Source organism: Carcharodon carcharias, chromosome 18, assembly GCF_017639515.1.
Source record: "Carcharodon carcharias isolate sCarCar2 chromosome 18, sCarCar2.pri, whole genome shotgun sequence".
NCBI lineage: Eukaryota > Metazoa > Chordata > Chondrichthyes > Lamniformes > Lamnidae > Carcharodon > Carcharodon carcharias.
Window position 1 is genome coordinate 64454823 of NC_054484.1, and position 17981 is coordinate 64472803.

General features: G+C 38.9%; 1 protein-coding gene across 25 annotated transcripts in view; it reads left to right on the forward strand.

Moving 5' to 3' along the window:
• The window catches only part of LOC121290601 (zinc finger and BTB domain-containing protein 20-like), a 326665-nt gene that overhangs the window by 270029 nt on the left and 38655 nt on the right, over positions 1–17981 (forward strand). For 20 of the 25 annotated variants that reach the window (XM_041211243.1, XM_041211253.1, XM_041211235.1 and 17 more), the window contains 2 exons: positions 12335–12430; positions 17301–17412. The gene's annotated coding sequence lies outside the window, so the exon portion shown is untranslated. The remainder of the gene's footprint in view (positions 1–12334; positions 12431–17300; positions 17413–17981) is intronic. The other 5 variants (XM_041211246.1, XM_041211227.1, XM_041211234.1 and 2 more) reach the window with 1 other exon arrangement.

Consider the following 17981-nt stretch of genomic DNA (forward strand, 5'->3'; position numbering starts at 1 on the left):
GGGGAAGGAAGATCTGTAGATTGTGCAATGCACTGACTGTACTGTCTGAGTCCTGAAGTAATTACTGGTCAAATTTGACTTGTATTATTTCAGATGTTCTATATTCTTTTAACTAAATGTTGTCTTTTAAATTTTTAGATAGATTTTATTTCTGTTTAAATGCATTCACTCAGAGATTGCTTTGCCTTTGGGAAAGCTTAGTTCTTTTTAAATTGGCTTTGTAAAAGTTGATTGAGGCATTATAAATCCAGTTTCAAAAAATGTTACTTTGTCAACGATCCCTTCTTAATGTTTGCTATATATGTAATGTTCTCTGAGAACTGTTGTCTTGATTCTTATAAGACTTGTGTGAAGAGTGTTTTGATGTACCCTAAAGTGCAACCTCCCAAATGCCCATTCTCTTAGGGGTGATTGAGTTGGAGAATTTGCTATCTGGGGAAATGAACAGCAAATTCCTATCATTCCACAGAGGATAGCAGTAGTATAACATCACTGCAATACTGGGTATACCTATATATTTAGAGTAATAATTTGTAATAATCGGTTGCCCCAAGCAACACTATTCATGCATATTTTGACAAATTCCATTAAATTTGAACTTCGGATACTTAATATTGATTAGAAACAGGCTTCTGTACATTGTGAATTGTAACCTGCCATCTAACCATGAAGTTTGAAGAATCGCACCAACCCATTACTGTGATGAAATATACTTTGACAGTTTTTGTGATTTTAGCTTCCTACATATCTACAGGATTATACTTCGGTTCTGAGATTTTTGAGCTTTGATTCCTGCAAAATTAAGGTCAACTATTATATGAAGTATATGAAAAATGACAAATTTTTAAGCTAAATATCATGGGTCAACTTTTACATGAGCTCGACTTTTACGTGGGGATATATGATAGATCTTGTAGTTTTACAACACATCAAATGGGAAAAATACGCATTTGATTTTAACATCTGTTAACTGTCATTAATCTTTTTTTAACGATCTAAAGACGAGTATATTTTGCTTTATTCACTATCAAATTTAATGACTTATAGTTTTAAAAGTGTAGAATTGAAGAATTTGTGTTATCAGTGAAAGCAATTCATAGGAACCACAGTGGCAAAAGATGTCAGTCATTTAATTTACGGTGGGTCCTAACAGTTGCATTATATATTTAGAGTGTTGTGAATATAAATGGTATGTAATTCAATATGTCAGGAGCAGTTTGAATCTGGAATTATTTCTTGCCATCCACTTTTTATTGGCTCCAAGTATGCATTCTGTACGGGACCCAATTGTGACAGCTGCTAGCCAGAAAATTGCATTCTAAATACAGGCATTTTTCAAATTGTTGTTATTGGTGGCTGGCTGGAGGGTTACACTTTGTGTTTAAAGCTGCCTCATTTTCACCAATTGCAGCTTGCTTGTATTTAAAAATAGCTTCCTCCAATCTAAGGTGACAATGCAACAAAATTACATATTCACTAAACACCTAATAGCTTGTCCCAGCTGCATTTTTGCAACTTGGATGATAATGAAAAACAATTGTTTTGCCCTATCCCCCATTTTTTAACCCTTAATGAAATTTCAACTGTCACTTTTTAAGCTCAATTGTATGCAAATGATTCCTCTAAGCATATGCACGGGCTTTTGTCGTCTTCTCCATCCGAGCTTCAGACTTAAATTATGCTGTACTCCAAATGTTGGTGGGGCTTATTCATTGTCCTTGGTGCATTTGAAAATCCTTTGAAATATGCAGAGAGCTTAAATGGTTTTAATCTGTGCTGAGGAGGAAGGATAATATCCTCATCATTTTGAACAATGTACGGTGTGGCTTGGAGCCAGGTGAGGGAGAAAAAATGGAAACAAACTGTTTTTAGCAAGTACACTTTAAATTGCTTTTAAAACTACATTGCTTGCATGTAAGTTTGTTTTTTGCACCTCAAGTCACACTTTAAGCCTGATTGAGTATATCTGTGTCATGGATGTACTTTGGCCTTCCAGATACTTTTAAAATAAGTCAGTAATTAGAACTTCATACAAAACCTTATTACTTTGACTATCACTAAGTTTTAAAATTTGTACCAATTTTGTTTTGCTTCTACTAAAATTTATTGGGGATTTCCTAGTATACACAGGCTTCTTGGAAAGAATGAAGTGTTCTCATTTAGTCCAGAAATTAATTAGGTCCATCTGATTAATGAATTTGGGCTGCAAAATTGCGTTGTGCTTAATAGATAACTGACCTTGATTTTCCTAATGATGCTGCCTTCTTGGCACCACCGATCATAGAAAACTACAGCAAGAGGCCTGTTCTGGGTTTTTGAAAGAGCAGTCATGCTTATTCCCACATCCCTGTTTTTTTATCCATAATCCTGTAAGTTTTTTGTCCTCCCTTACCTATCCAAACTAGCTTTTAAGCTTATTTATGGAATTAGCTTCTAACACCCTTTCGAGTAGTAAGTTCCAGATCCCAAAAACTCTCCGAGTGGAAAGATTTCTCCTCATCGCCCCTTTAGATCTTTTGCCAGTAATTTGGGATTGATGACCTCAACTTTTTGACCCCCTGGCCAGAGAGAGTTATTTTTCTGTACTTACTCTAGCGAAACGTCTGATCATCTTGAGAACCTCCATTAGGTCACCTCTTAACCTCTTTTCCAGAGAGTGTGGATCTAACTTTTCCAACATTACCTATTAGCCGAAGTCCCTCATCCCTGGTAACATCCTGGAGAACTCCTCTGAATTCTTTCTAAAGCCTTTATATTTTTTTCCTGAAGTGTGAGGCCCGGAATTGCCCGAAGTATTCCAGTTGAGGCCTAACCAGTGATTTATAAAATTCTAGCATGATCTCTTTGCTTTTATATTTTATTCCTCCCTTTATATGAGGTAAATGAATAGGTCAATAGAGGTGCATGACAGACTTTTAAAGGGATATTTCAAGTTACACAGAATAGTTACACTTCACTGAGAAAGAAAACTTCCAAGGGGACCCACCATCTGTGGTAAACTAAAAATGTTAAAGACAGTATCAAACTTAAAGAAAAAGCGTATAATTGCACAAAGTTGGGTGGCAGATCAGAAAATTTGGCAGAATATAAAGAAACAAGGAATAACAAAAGGATTAATAAGGAGGGAAAAATTAGAGAATGAGAGAAAGCTAGCTAAAAATATAAAGACAGTAAGAGTTTCTTTAAATATTTAAATAAAAGTGGTTTTTTTAAAGTGAGCGTTGGTCGTGTAGAAAGTGAGTCTAAGGAATTAATAATGAAAAATAAGGAGATGGCAGACGAATTGAACAAATATTTTGCATCGGTCTTCACTATAGAGGATACAAGTAACATCCCAGAAATAGCTGTAAATCAGGAAATGGAAGGGAGGGGGGAACCCAGGAAAATTACAATCACCAGGGAAGTAGTATTGAGCAAATTGTTGGAGTTGCAGGCTGACCCATCCCTGAGTCCTGATGGACTTCATCCTAGCATCTTGAAAGAAGTGACTAGTGAGATAGATGATGCGTTCGTTTTAATTTTCCAAAACCCCCTCGATTCGGGGAGGGTTCCATTAGATTGGAAAATAGCAAATGTAACTCTTTTATTCAAAAAAGGAAGGAGACAGAAATCAGGAAACTACATGCCAGTTAGCTTAACATCTGTCATAGGGAAAATGTTAGAAGCTGTTATTAAAGATGTTATAGCAGGGCACTTAGAAAAATTCAAGGCAATCAAACAGAGTCAACATGATTTTGTGAAAGGGAAATCATGTTTAACCAATTTATTAGATTTCTATGAAGGAGTCACATGTGCTGTGGATAAAGGGGAACCAGTGGATGTACTGTATTTAGATTTCCAGAAGCCATTTGATAAGGTATCACATCAAAGGTTTTTTGCAGAAAATTAAAGCTTGTGGTACAGGGGATAACATATTGGCTAGCTAACAGGAAACACAGAGTATGAATAAATGGGTTATTTTCTGGTTGGGGGAATGTAACGAGTGGTGTTCAGGGATCAGTGCTGGGGCCTCAATTTTTTACAATTTATATAAATGACTTGGATGAAGCGACTGAAGGTACAGTTGCTAAATTTGTTCACAACACAAAGATAGGTAGGAAATTAAGCTGTGAAGAGGGCATAAGGAGGCTACAAAGCGACATAGATAAAGTGAGTAGGCAAAAACCTGGCAAATGGAGTATAATGTGGGAAGAAGTGAAATTGTCCATTTTGGCAGGAAGAATAAAAAAGGTGCATATTATGTAAATGGTGAGAAATTGCAAAGCTCTGAGATGCAGAGGGATCTGGGTGTCCTTGGGCTTGAATCACAAAAGGCTAATTTGCTGTTGCAGCAAGTAATTAGGAAAGCTAAGAGAATGTTATAATTTATAAAGAGGGGAATTGATTACAAAAGTAAACGGTTATGCTTCAGTTATACAGGGCACTGCAGAGACCACATCTGGAGTGCTGTGTACAGTGTTGATCTTCTTATTTAAAGGAAGATGTAAATGCATTAGAAGCAGTTCAGAGAAAGTTTACTAGACTAATACCAGGAATGGGCAGGTTGTTTACGAGGAAAGGTTGGACAGGTTAGACTTGAACCCACTGGAGTTTAGATGAGTAAAAGGTGACTTGATTGAAACCTTTAGGATCCTGAGGGATCTTGACAGGGTGAATGTGGAGAGGATGTATCCTCTTGTGAGAGAATTTAGAACAAGGGGTCACGGTTTAAAAATAAGGGGTCGCTCATTTCCGGGTGAGATGAGGAAAAATTTTTTCCCTGCAGCTTGAGTGCCTTTGGAACTCTGTTCCTCAAAAGGCACTGGAAGCAGAGTCTTTGAATACTTTTAAAACAGAGCTAGATAGATTCTTGATTAACAAGAGGGGTGAAAGGTTATTGGGGTAGGTAGAAATTTGGAGTGGAGGTTACAGTCAGATCAGTCATGACCTTATTGAATGGCAGAGCAAGCTCAAGGGGCCAAGTGGCCTACTCCTGCTCCTAATTCATATGTTTATATGTTCGTATAGACACAAGTAGTCCATATGCGTTTCTAACCACCTTATTAACATGTTCTGCCACCTTTGAGGATTCGTATATGTAGTAACCGAGGTCTCTGCTCATCTACACTTTTCAAAATCATAGGCTGAATTTTCCCCCCATTGTGGGGGGAAGTTGATGGATAGGCACATACGGGCGCACTTCCGATCGGCGCCCTCAATCGGAGGAGCGCTGCCCTTTTATGTGGGCGGGCCAATTAAGGCCCGCCCAGCATGACATCCACATGGAAGCGCTATGCTCCCTGTGCGGGCGGGGGCGGGGAATTCCAAAATCGAGAGTGCACTCTTTTGCGCATGCGCACAAAAGAGCACACTCATCCCCCTGAGGCTAAGCGCTGCCTCAGGGAGATTGGCTCTAAATGTGAAAAAGACAAAAATAGAAATATAAAATTTCCCTTACATGTCCCCTCATGTGAGAATGTCACAAGAATTGGGACATGTCTGTAATTTTCACAAAACCTTTATTTAAATTTTTTAAAGCCTACATGAAACCTCATGCCACCTGTGGATGAGGTTCCTGCCAGGGCTTCTGGCCTGCCCTCCAACCTTAAGGTTGGACGGGCAGGTCCTTTAATTACTTAATTGACCCTGTCAATGGCCTCAATTGGCCATTGACAGGTCGGCAGGCGCACAGCTGATTTTGCAGTGCTCCCGCCTTTCTGAAAATTTAAATGGGGCGTGGTGATGTCGGGAACTTCCCCCGACATCACCACGTTGTCATTTTATGCGTCAGCAAGCGGGCCCCGCCCCCGCCTGCCGACTCGTAAAATTCTGCCCCATGTTTTTATTGTATACTGTCTTTCCCTATTAATCCTCTCAAGTACAGCCCATCACACTTCTTTGCTTTGAACTCTATCTGCCATGCTTCTGGCCATTTTACCATTCGCCTATGACATTTTGAAGCCCATAACTACCCCCATCACCATCTATTCCAAGTTGCATGTCATCAGCAAATTTTATAATGCTACTCATTGCCCACTAGTCTAGGTCATTGTAAAAATTGAAAAATGCTTGGGGAACACCACTGCAAAACAACTACCAGCCTAAAAAGACATCCATCCACCACCATCCTTTGCTTCTGATGAAACATGGTGAAGTGTAAACATAGACAATGTACAGTTGATAGAATTGTGAAGCTATTGATTTAAACCAAAAAGTGTTAAAAGTGTTGTGTGCTGTGACAAGAAGCTGTTGTGGTCAAGGATCTAGATAGGATATACAAGTACAAAGCCTTTAGAGTTAAACCCAATTGTCGCTGATAATTACCTCCATTTGCAAAACATAATTCAAAATTAAGGTTCAACCTCCAGGTCAGCATACTGTAGATTTCGCATGACAAATGCAATTACTTTTCCTGTTTGCTGCAGGAAGCACTTTATTGTCTTTCTCAGTCAACGTACAGAACCTGTATAGAACATGTTGCCTGCGTTACTTACAGACAGTTGAACAAAGGAGCTATTAATTTATCCCTGTTTGTTTTAGCATAACACTTTTTAAAGGCCGTTGGAAATGTTGTTATTTCCATAAAAGTATTTTCTTTGTTCCGTGCAAAATTACGTGTCAACATAGGAATTAGGAGCAAGAGTAGGCTATTTGGCCCTTTGAGCCTCCTCCGTCAATCAATAAGATCATGGCTGATCTTACTGTGGCCTCAACTCCATATTCTGCCTACCGTTGATTCCCTTGTTAGTCAAGAATCTCTCTACCTCTGCCTTAAAAATATTCAATGACCCTGCCTCCACCTCTCTCCAGGGAAGAGAGTTCCAAAGACTCAACCTTTGAGAGAAAAAAGTTTCTTCTCATCTCTGTCCTAAATGGGAGACCCCTTATTTTCAAATTGTGTCCCCAAGTTGTAATCTCTCCCCCAAGGGGGAATGTCCACCCTGTCAAGTCCCCTCAGAACCTTATATATTTGATAAGATTGCTCCTCATTCTTCTAAACTCCAATGGATATAGGCCCAGCCTGCCCAATCTTTCCTCATAAGATAAATGCATTTATATCCTTCCTTAAATATGGAGACCAAAACTGTACGCAATCCCCCAAATGCGGTCTTACCAATACCCTATACATCTGTAGCAAAACATCCATACTTTTATATTCCATTTCCCTTGCAATAAATGACTGCATTCCATTTGCCTTCTTAATCACTTGCTGTGCCTGCACACTAACCTTTTGTGGTTTGTGTACCAGGACACCCAGATCCCTCTGTACCTCAAGAGTTCTGCAGTCTCTTTCCATTTAAATAATATGTTGCTTTTCTATTCTTCCTGCCAAAGTGGACAAGTTCACATTTTCCCACAATATTTTCCAGCTGCCAAATGTTTTCCCACTCACTTAACCCATCAATGCCTCTTTACACACTCCTTATGCCTTCTTCACAGCTTACTTTCCTACCTATCCTTTGGGAATCAAGTTCACCTTTTACAATTTTAAATTATTCTGTTTTAATTTGGACCTATAAAGGCACACATTGACACAAATCTTAACCAGATTTTTAAATTTAAATTCAGGAATAAATGATACCCAAAAATTGGAAAGGCTGGACATCAGTATCAAAGCTAAGGTTCAAACTCATAATTGCTATTGTAAAAAAGGGATCCATATCGGCCATAAAAGCGGAATGATAATTACTAGCCCAGGTTCCGAGAGTGCTTGAAAAATGTGTTTTAGAGACTCATTAACAATGACCAGTTTGACTTAAGAATGGGCAATATGAGGTCTATTTTTATCTGGATAGTTTGAGGTCATCTTGCCACTTTTAATATTTATATGAAATGAACAAGCCAGTAGACTCAGCAGGAATGGATTTTACTAGTTGAAGCTTTCTTTGTTGGTCCAGCTGTTTTTTGGGAATATAGATCTCATATGAGCAGTTACATCGAACAATAACAATTGTTTTGTATCTGATTTTGTTTGTTGAATGATTACATCCTTTATAACCGAGATGATAGCTACCCTGTTGGTAATAACAAAAAAGAAAAGAAGTGCTGAATGGATCTGCGTTTGAAACATTAACCTGTCTTCATTTTTCAAATGCCAACAGACCTATTATGTACTTACAGTACTTTGTTTTTTTTTCATATTACAACATTAGTGTTCTGTTAGCAGTATTTTTAAACCCTGTACTGTGTCCTGACTAGGAAATAGATGGGGCAGAGGCCCTTGTTTATATTGCAAACAGGAAGACCTTACACCCACCACCCCCCGTCACAGCAGCAGCGGGGAAGAAATGTCTGATCTTGAATGCTGTTTTGTTAGTCATAACTCAAAAATATTTTGCCAGTCTTTATAACCAAGCGTAATAAGTATTTTGGCATTGGTTTGTTTTTGAAAAACAAGCTCTCCTCATTTACCAACTTAGCTTGCTCTTAGGTTTTCCAACTCTGGAGGCATTACTGGACGTTTGATCACATGCTCTGATGTGCCATCTGGTCATGTTATCTAACAAAAGGTTTAATTCCTTGTAGTTGAGTAGTTTTGCTCATGGTTGTGCATCAGCAGCTGCTGTGCAAGATTCCAAGACCGAGGGAGGTTACAGTGAGTAGATAAAGAAAATAGACTCAGGTGGGGAGGAGGGCAAACCAAAGATGGGAGAGGGGCTTGCAGAGGGCAACCACAGGTGAAAGGAAATTTGATTCTATCAGTAATTAATAATTCACTAAAATTGCACAGATAACTAACAGCAATACTGTTAGCACCCATATTTTCCCTCAGAATCGACTGTAATATAATCACCCACTGATGATATGTACGGCACTGGTAGTAAGTAATAGGTGGTAACACCTCGATAGTAGTGACCTTATAATCCACTGATATTCACTGTTTAAAACTAAACTCGGCACCCTCCTGCTGTACTCAAGCTGCAGTCAAGCTCCCCAGTTGATGTCACTCTTAATATGCCTGATATCTCTCCCGTCTCCTAGGATTCTGGTTTGGGCTCAGTTGACAATGAGCCTCAATGAGAGCCAATCTGTACCTGGATTTCAGCTTGTCAAAACCATTGTTCTTGTTCACTGATCCAGTAAAAACCCTCAATCCTTGTTTCCTTGATTTGGATTTTCCCACTGGAAACAGCCTTTCTCTATTTACCCAGAGTCTTCTGCAAGTTTCACTTATGCCTTTATTGGCAGCTCCTTTCTCGACAACATTTTCATCAATCACTTTGCTACCGCTGCTTTCAGCTCTTCAGAAAATGGTGGTCTCCACACCTATCCCATTCGCCAGTTTCTCCCTGACACCTATTCCCTGGTTTCCCATTCTTTTGCCAACTTCCAGCTAACTGACTCTCGACCACCACCAATTTGACTCTGATCATTCCCGCTGCACCAGCCAGTCCCGGCTCTATGTGGTGGGGTGAGAAGTTGATCTCTCCCAGATGGAGACGTCCCTGCAGCGGAGGCTGGTGACATCAAGGAGCAAGTGGTGGTGAGTGGCTGTTGTTGCAGCGGGAATTTCAAGTACCAAAATTTCCCTGACTGCCAGAAACAATCTCTATGAAACTCAGGTCCTCTTCTGGGAGTCTTTAGTACAATCTGGGAGGGCTAACAACCCTGCTGCTTCTTGTATTTATGAAAATTGTTCTGTGAGGTGTCCTACTGTGGTGCAGTACCATTGCTTAGCTTAGATTGTTCAGGTGTACTTTTATGCTCATCAATTTTGAATCCAGTGACTTTGCCTTTTTTTCTAGAATACTGTGTTCTGGGTCTAATTATATAGTGAATTTCAAATATCCTCCCTAAACTATGGGTGTCTGATTTTAAATGGTGGTAACATACCCAATAGTTTCGTTGCTGGATTTATTTTTTTAGTGCAAATATGGGCAAGAATTGACTTGTCTCATTAATGAGCACCTTAATAAAGCAATTATAAGCCCTTCCAATTGCAACTCTCAGCAGATGACTTACACTGAAGACAGATTAATAGTTCAAAATTTGAACTACACATTGTTTTTGGTAAAACACAGTTAACCTTCTTCAGCAAATAACTTAGGTTGTATTTCTGGTATAATATGACGAGCTGGGGAAATAGAGGAAAGGATCGATTTAGAGAAATCCACATTTTTGTATATTCTTCCTCTTTTCTGAACTTTATATTAGTTGCCTTTTTAGTTTTCACAAGTATTAAAATGGTGGCCTTCCTCCTGCCCTCTGGGTGAATTCATGGTGTGGTATGCTGTGGTACTAAGTCCTTAATTAATCTGAACTTTTCTCTCCACTCAGTGTTTTGGCTACTAGCAAGTAAGACTGTTACTGTCTTAAAGCCAAGTTCTGTAGGCATGTATGCTAGGAATTTTGGTTGTAACTTGAGGACATCATTTTAAATAATTTTCATCCAGATTCGTGCTGTGAATGTATTTTCTTTAGTGGCATCAACTCCTTTCAGAGAAACATTAGAGGATTTAACATATAGTGGGGATTTAATTGGATCAGTAGTATTCAGCTGTTCCATTAGATTGGGGGAATATTCTGGTAGCTTGTGTACCAGGCCAAAATAATTACTTTTTCCTCATAATGTCTTAGGGTCATTTAATTCTTCATTCTAACCTATAACAATCACATTTGAGGAATTGCTGCCTAAGTTGTGTTAGCTTCCTCTCTACTCAGCTGTTATTACCCTAACCAAACTTCTAGTATTAACACTTATTCACTACAAAAATGTTATTTTTCCCCCCTTCCCAATCCTAACTTTTAAATGCCATACCAAACTCCATTCCCTTGACACCAATTCCATTCTTCTCTTTGGGTACAGCATGAGGCTAAACCAGACTGTTCACAATATAGGTGTCACATTTGACCCCAAGGTGAGCTTCCGACCAGATAGAACCATAAAATGTACAGCACAGGAGGAGGTCATCTGGCCTGTGGTGTCTGTGCCAGCTCTTTGCAAGAACAACTCAACCAGTCCCAATCCCCCATCTTTTCCTCCAAATCTTTCCTTTTCAGATAATTATCCAAGTTTTCTTTCGAAAACCATTATTGAATGTGCCTGTCTCAGACAGCACATTCCAGATCCTAAGGGCTCACTGTGTAAAAAAAAGTTTTTCCTCATGTTGTCTTTGTTCTTTTGCCATTCACCTTATATCGGAGCCCCCTGGCTCTAGACCCTTCTGCCAATAGGAAAGGTTTCTCCCCATCTACTCTGCTTTAGACCCTTCTGCCAATAGGAATGGTTTCTCCCCATCTACTCTGCCTAAAAGTGCCTATTTTTCTTTCTGTAACCTCACCCAACTTCACCACTATCTCAGAACTGTTGCTGAAATTTTTATCCATGCCTTTTTTAACTTAGACTTGACTATACCAAACCACTCCTGGCTAGCCTCAAATATTCTAAGCTTGGTAAACTTGACGTCATCCAAAACTATGCTGCCTGCCTACCCATCATCCCTGTGCTCACTCACCTACATTGGCTGCCACTTAAACAATTCCTCCATGTTAAAATCCTCATCCTTATTTTCAAATTTCTCTTGACCTTGGCCCTTCCCTATCTGTGTAACCTTCTCCAGCCCTACAATCCTCCAGAATATCTGGGCTCCCTCAATTCTGGTCTCGTAAGCATCCCTGATTTTAGTTGCTCCACAATTGGTGACCATGCCTTCAGCTGCCCAGGGCTTATACTCTGGAATTCCCTCTCTAAACCTCTCCACCTCTCTTCCTCTTTTAATATGCTTGTTAAAACAAGGTTGTGTAGTAGTAATTTCACTGAACAGATGCACAGGCTAATGCTCTGGGGACATGGATTCAAATCCCACCAGGGCAACTGGTGGAATTTAAATTCAATGAATAAATCTGGAATATAAAGCAAGCCGTAATGGTGACCAAGACAGCTGTCATCGACTGTTGTAAAAACTCATCTGGTTCACTAATGTCCTTTAGGGAAGGAAATCTGCCATCTCTACTTGGTCTGGCCTACATGTGACTCCAGACTGAAATGGTCTAGCAAGCCACTCAGTTCAAGGACAATTAGGGATGGATAACAAATGCTGGCCTTACCAGTGATGTTCACATCCCAGGAAAGAATAAAGAAAATCTATTTAATCATCTTTTGGTCATGCCCTGATATCTCTCTTTGTGGCTCGGTGTCAAATTTTGTTTCAGAATGACCTGTAAAGTGACTTGGCACATTTTACTACATTAGATACACATATGAATACAAGTTATTGTTATAATGTCATTTTCAATCCATTTTGGAACTTTCTGTTGGATGTTTACAACTGCACGCACATCTGCAGTATTGCCACTCATCATCAGAATATCTGTTGATATTGATAACTGACATCAGTTAATTCTATCTATCTAGAGCAGCGGTATTCACCATATGACCCTTGGGCTGCTTGTCTTTCCTGTGGCCCACTCAACGAGGGAAGCAGCGAGTGGGAGAGTCAGCAAGCAGGAGGTAAATAGAAAGATTTAGTAAGTTATTATTAACAGTTAATAAGAGTATTTTTGAGCCAGTTAAGTTCAAGGTAGCCATTAGATTTTTAATGTAAAATTTACGGTCAGGAATGTATCCCACCCTTAGTACGTGGTTTCTTAAGGGAAAGTGATTTTCGTTTAGCTTCTTATCATTTAGCACGCCATTTTTTAGGAATATATTATGTGTGCTAAACGAGGGATGGCTGTAAATTAACTAAGAGAATGAGAATATAAGGAATTAACATAAATATTATATAATTATTATCATTAGTTGCTGAAAATTTGAAAAAACGCACAGCTACAACCAACATCAGTCAGAAGATGAGAATGCCTTGCATAAGGAACAGTAGAGAAACTATGCTCAATACAGATCGAACCTTGGTTAGATCACACTGTGTACAGTTACTAATGTGTTTTACATAGCAAGATACTATTTTGGAGAAATAAATCGCAGTGAATCTATGAGCATTTTTTATGAGTCCAATAAAAATTTTCCAATATCCCAATTGCTCATCACTGATCAAGAGGCACTGCAGCATCACCATTGGTGCGAATGTGTAATTAGAACATGTCAAGTTTATATGGGCAATTTTCATTTCCAATGTGGACATAAGAATTTACAATGAAAATATTAAATTAAAGTTAAAATGTGGACTGAATTACACCTCTGTATACTTGTTTGATTATCTCTCATCCTATAGTCCCACTTCAACTGAAGGCCACATTACTATGCTTGTTCTTAACTATGTACCATGCCACAGGAAATCAATGTATGTTTTTATATAATTAATAATGGCCCATATTTTGCAGAATGAATAGCAGTGACATTATCAGCACAAAGTAGCAAATTGGGCTGTAACTTCCAGTGGCAGCACTTGCACAGTTACATTTGGAAATACTACATGGGCTGCAGTGGTTCAAGAAGACAGCTCACCACCAGCTTCTCAAAGGCCATTAGGGATGGGCAACAAATGCTGGTCTAGCCAGTGACACCCACATCCCATGAAAGAATTAAAAAAAAAATCAGGCAGTTGCTGTAGAATTTTCCAACTCCTCCAGAAGGTGCGCTTATACCACTACCTCACCCAGAGATTCAACATTGAAACACAGTATGAGGGCATGGAGTGCAGTACTTATACGCTAGGTACCCATTAAAATCAACAGAAAAATTTGTCTTGTCAATGTAGGTAATTTATTTTAACAGCGTAATAAGTATTGAATACTGCCAAGCAACCTCTCTGGCACTGTAAGTTAACTTTTACAAATGTGGAGCCTCATCTATTTGGATGCTAATTATTTTAGGAGTTTTTTTTAAGCTAGGAAAAGTGAACTTTTTCTTTCTGACTCCTATCTCTCTCAATCCCAACTTTTTCTCTCTTCTTTTGCTTTCAGTACGTGAATTAAATATTCTAATTGACACTTCAGGGTTGTACACTATGCATGCCTCAGGTTTCTTCAACCTGATTGGTTCAGGAGACAGAGATGCGCTGTTGGTTGCCTGTTTTCGCAGGAATCAGGTTGCCTGCTGTTGGCGATACACTGTTTTTGATTGTGAGTCACTGCAAGTTCCAGTACAACAGCTCAGAAAGAGTCTATGAGCAAGTGGGAGTGTAATGAATGGCTTAGCCTGTTCAGTCGCTGCTGATTACACGATTTGGGTCAATATTGAAAACTGGTACATGGGACAGGTGTTTCTTTGGTAAAATCTTTACCTGAAGGTGAATGTATATTGTATATTAAATGCATTTAATTGTTTGCAGGTAGTGGGCATCAATTGGGGTTTCACTTAAGCCTGTATCAATAGATTAAAGCTGTGGCTGCTCGGTCAAAAGGTACATTTCTGTAATGTGTAATTCTGTAAATAAATATGAAAGTGTGTCAAGTTGGCTCCAGTTCAATCTTTCAGCAGCTGGCTTTCTGAAATAGGCCTTTTCCTGCCATAACTTCCCATGCCACTCGTTGTTTTCTTCCCAAATAAAGAGAGATATGGGGAGAGAAGCTGAAGAGAAAGAGAGAAGAAGCAGGGGAAGCAATGTCACTGGAAAGCATTGCATTAAATTCAATACTTGGGACTCGGGTTCCATTGAAAATGTATTATAAGTACCCGCAGTATTTATTGCTGATATAGGTGGTACTATGACAGGTATTTTCATTATTAAAGCATCACACTGTGTCATACAATAACTGTCACTAGTTAAGTATCCTGTGGTATCGCTCACACTGAGCCATAAGTTTTAAAAGAACTAGAAGGGAACTCTAAAATAGTCTGTCAGGTTTTGGGATCTGTAACTGCTGGGAGAAGGATGCTGATTTTGAGGCATTGGAGAGAAAGCTCTTGAACTCTGGGAATAATTGGAGTAGTCAGGTGATTTGGCAGAACTGGGAATGCTGTTTCTCAAAAATGGGGGGTAGGTGCTGTTGCGGGATCTAGCAGTGTGCATAGTGGGAAGTCTGAGAGGGGTTGATTCAGAGGTCCAGCAGTGTTTAGGAGGGAATTTGGGACAATTGGGAGCTACTGAGGTTTGTTATTGGATGGACCAGAATAAAACATCCTTTTGAAGGAGGGGATCCTAGTAGAATAGGACCCAAACTGCCATTAGCTATTTTTGAGCAATTGGACAGCACACCTTAGAAAACATACATTAACCTTGGAAGGAATGCAACACGGATTTACCAGTATGGTACCAGAGACCCAAGGATTAGATTATGAGGAGAAATTACATCTACTAGTCTTGTATTCTCTGAAAGTTAAAGGGTGCTTTAATGAGGTTTTTAGGATTGTGAAAGGAATAAATGGGATAGATAGAGAGAAACATTTTTCCACTGTTGGAGGAACTTTAGGATTAGATGACATAATCTTAAAATCAGAGCCAAGCCACACAGGAGAGAACATAAGAATTAGGAGCAGGAGTATGCAATTCAGCTCCTCGAGCCTGCCCCGCCATTCATTACAATCATGGCTGATCTCATTTCGGCCTCAACTCCAATTTCCTGCCCTTTCCCCATAAACTTTCAACCCATTACTAATTAAAAATCTGTCTATCTCCTCCTTAACTTTATTCAGCGTCCCGACATCAACTGCATTCTGCGGTAGTGAATTCCACAGATTCACAACCTTTTGAGAAAAGTAATTCTTCCTCATTTCTGATTTAAATCTACCACCCCTTAGCCTAAAACCAAGGCCTCCCATTCTAGGATGCCCCAGAAGGGGAAACATCTGCTCCACGTCTATTTTGTCTATCCTCCTTAGCATCATATATACCTCAATTAAATGTCCTCTCATCCTTCTAAACTCTAGCAAGTGTAGGCCTAAACTGCTCAATCTCTCCTCATAAGACAAGCCCCGCATGTCTGGAATCAATCTAGTGAACTTCCTCTGAACCGCCTCTAATGCAACTACATCCTTCCTCAAGTAAGGGGACCAAAACTGTGTACAGTACTCCAGGTGCAGTCTCACCAATGCCTTATACATTAGCAGCAACACTTCCCTATTTTTATACTCTATCCCTTTAGCAATAAATGCCAAAATTCCATTTGCCGTCCTTATTACCTGTTGTACCTGCATACTAGCTTTCAGCGATTCATACAGGAGAACACCCAGATCCCTCTGTACTGAAGCATTCTGAAGTTTCTCTCCATTTAAATAATAAGTCACCTTTTTATTCTTCTGAACAAAATGGATAACCTCACACTTATCCACGTTAAACTCCATCTGCCAAACGTTGGCCCATTCACCTACCCTGTCCATATCCATTTGTAAATTTCTTATTTCTTCATTGCAACTTACTTTCCCACCTATTTTCGTGTCATCTGTAAATTTAGCTATAGTACCTTCTATCCCTGAATCCAAGTCATTAATATAGATTGTAAATAGTTGGGGCCCAAGGACCGAACCCTGGAGCACCCCACTAGTTACAGCTTGCCATCCAGAAAAAGACCCATTTATTCCAACTCTCTGCTTTCTGTTGGTTAGCCAATCCTATATCCAAACTAATATATTACTCTTAACTCTGTGTGATCTTATCTTGTGTATTAATCTTTTGTGCGAAGTTAAGAAACAGTTCCTCACACCAAAAGTGGCAGAAGTGTGGAGCTCTCTCCCACAAAAACGCAGTACATTTAGTTTGGTTAAAAATTTTAAACCTGAGATCAATAGATTTTGGCTTGCCAAAGATATTAAGGGATGTGGAGCCAAGGCAACTGGATGGAATTAGAGTATGGATTAGCCAAGATCTAATTGAATGGCAGAACAGCCTCAAGGGGCGGAATGGATCAACTCTTGTTCTTATTTTCCTGTCAATTGCGTTATTGTTTACCCCATCATCAGCTGGTTCATTTTTTGTTCTTGTCTTCAAACAAATGAACATAAAATTTCTACTTGTTAAAATTAAAGAACAGAAATTTGTGAGCTGGACTACTGTCACTGTCATCAACAGTGCACTTATATAATATTTCAATAACATAAATTTGTATATTTATATAAAAACATCAATTGCCTGATGAAAGCTTGGAAATTTGAATCTATTTCAAAGTCTTCTGGGAAAAAAAAAAGTAGTTCTCAAATTGTCATAGGATGAGGGAACATACCTTCTACTTTCCTGTCCTGATGATGCACAGATTGCATTCTGGAAAGTTCTGCAAACTGCACATGCTCAAAATGAATAGATATACAATTGCTGTATCTTAATTGTTAGAGGATAAAAATATTCATTCAAAGTTTAACCTTTTTGAGACAAGAAGAGGCCTAAATGAGGGTAGTAAAATGCACAAAGACAATTAACTGAATATATTTAATTATGCAATTGAGAAATGTATCTTTTTTTAAAATGACATTTCATTTTTTATTTTAGGTTACTGAGAAATAAAATGGCAGCTGGAAAATATTTGTGGAAAGCATGAGAAAGTTTTGTGGACCCAGTAACCAGAGTGTGCAACACAGGGGCTATATTGCAAAGTTTCAAGGTAATTTATTTTATATACGCAAGTCAGCATAATTGGTACATGTTTCATTGAAAGCCATTATAAGTACCTGTAATATATGTTCCTCCTGCAGGTGATGCTGGGGTAAGTGTTGTCACTATTAACGGTGTCACACTGTTTTGCACAATACTTGATACATTATAGTGAGAGTATATCACCTGACAGTTATGCAATCTGGAGCCAGTTTCTACAAATTGTGCCATTTGTTTTCTGAAAAACGTTTTGGGGAATGGAGAGACTAGTCAAAAGTACAGGTGTGAGGGAATTAAAGAAGGGAGATAGAGGTAGTAGAGAGAAGGGGTTCAAGTGTACAAAAATGCCCAACCGGAAAAGACTAGCTGATCCATCAACCTGTCCCATTCATTTAGAAATGACTGGTTAGCCACCTTGACTTCGTCTAGCTCTGTGTCCTTTTAACTTTAGGAACATGCATGGTTTCCTTGTTTATTTTCAAAATCAGCAACATCTCCATGAAGTTGAGTTAACCAATTCACGCGATTAAGTTTTACGCCATTTTAGTAAAACTAATTCTTTATAAAACCTTGAATTAA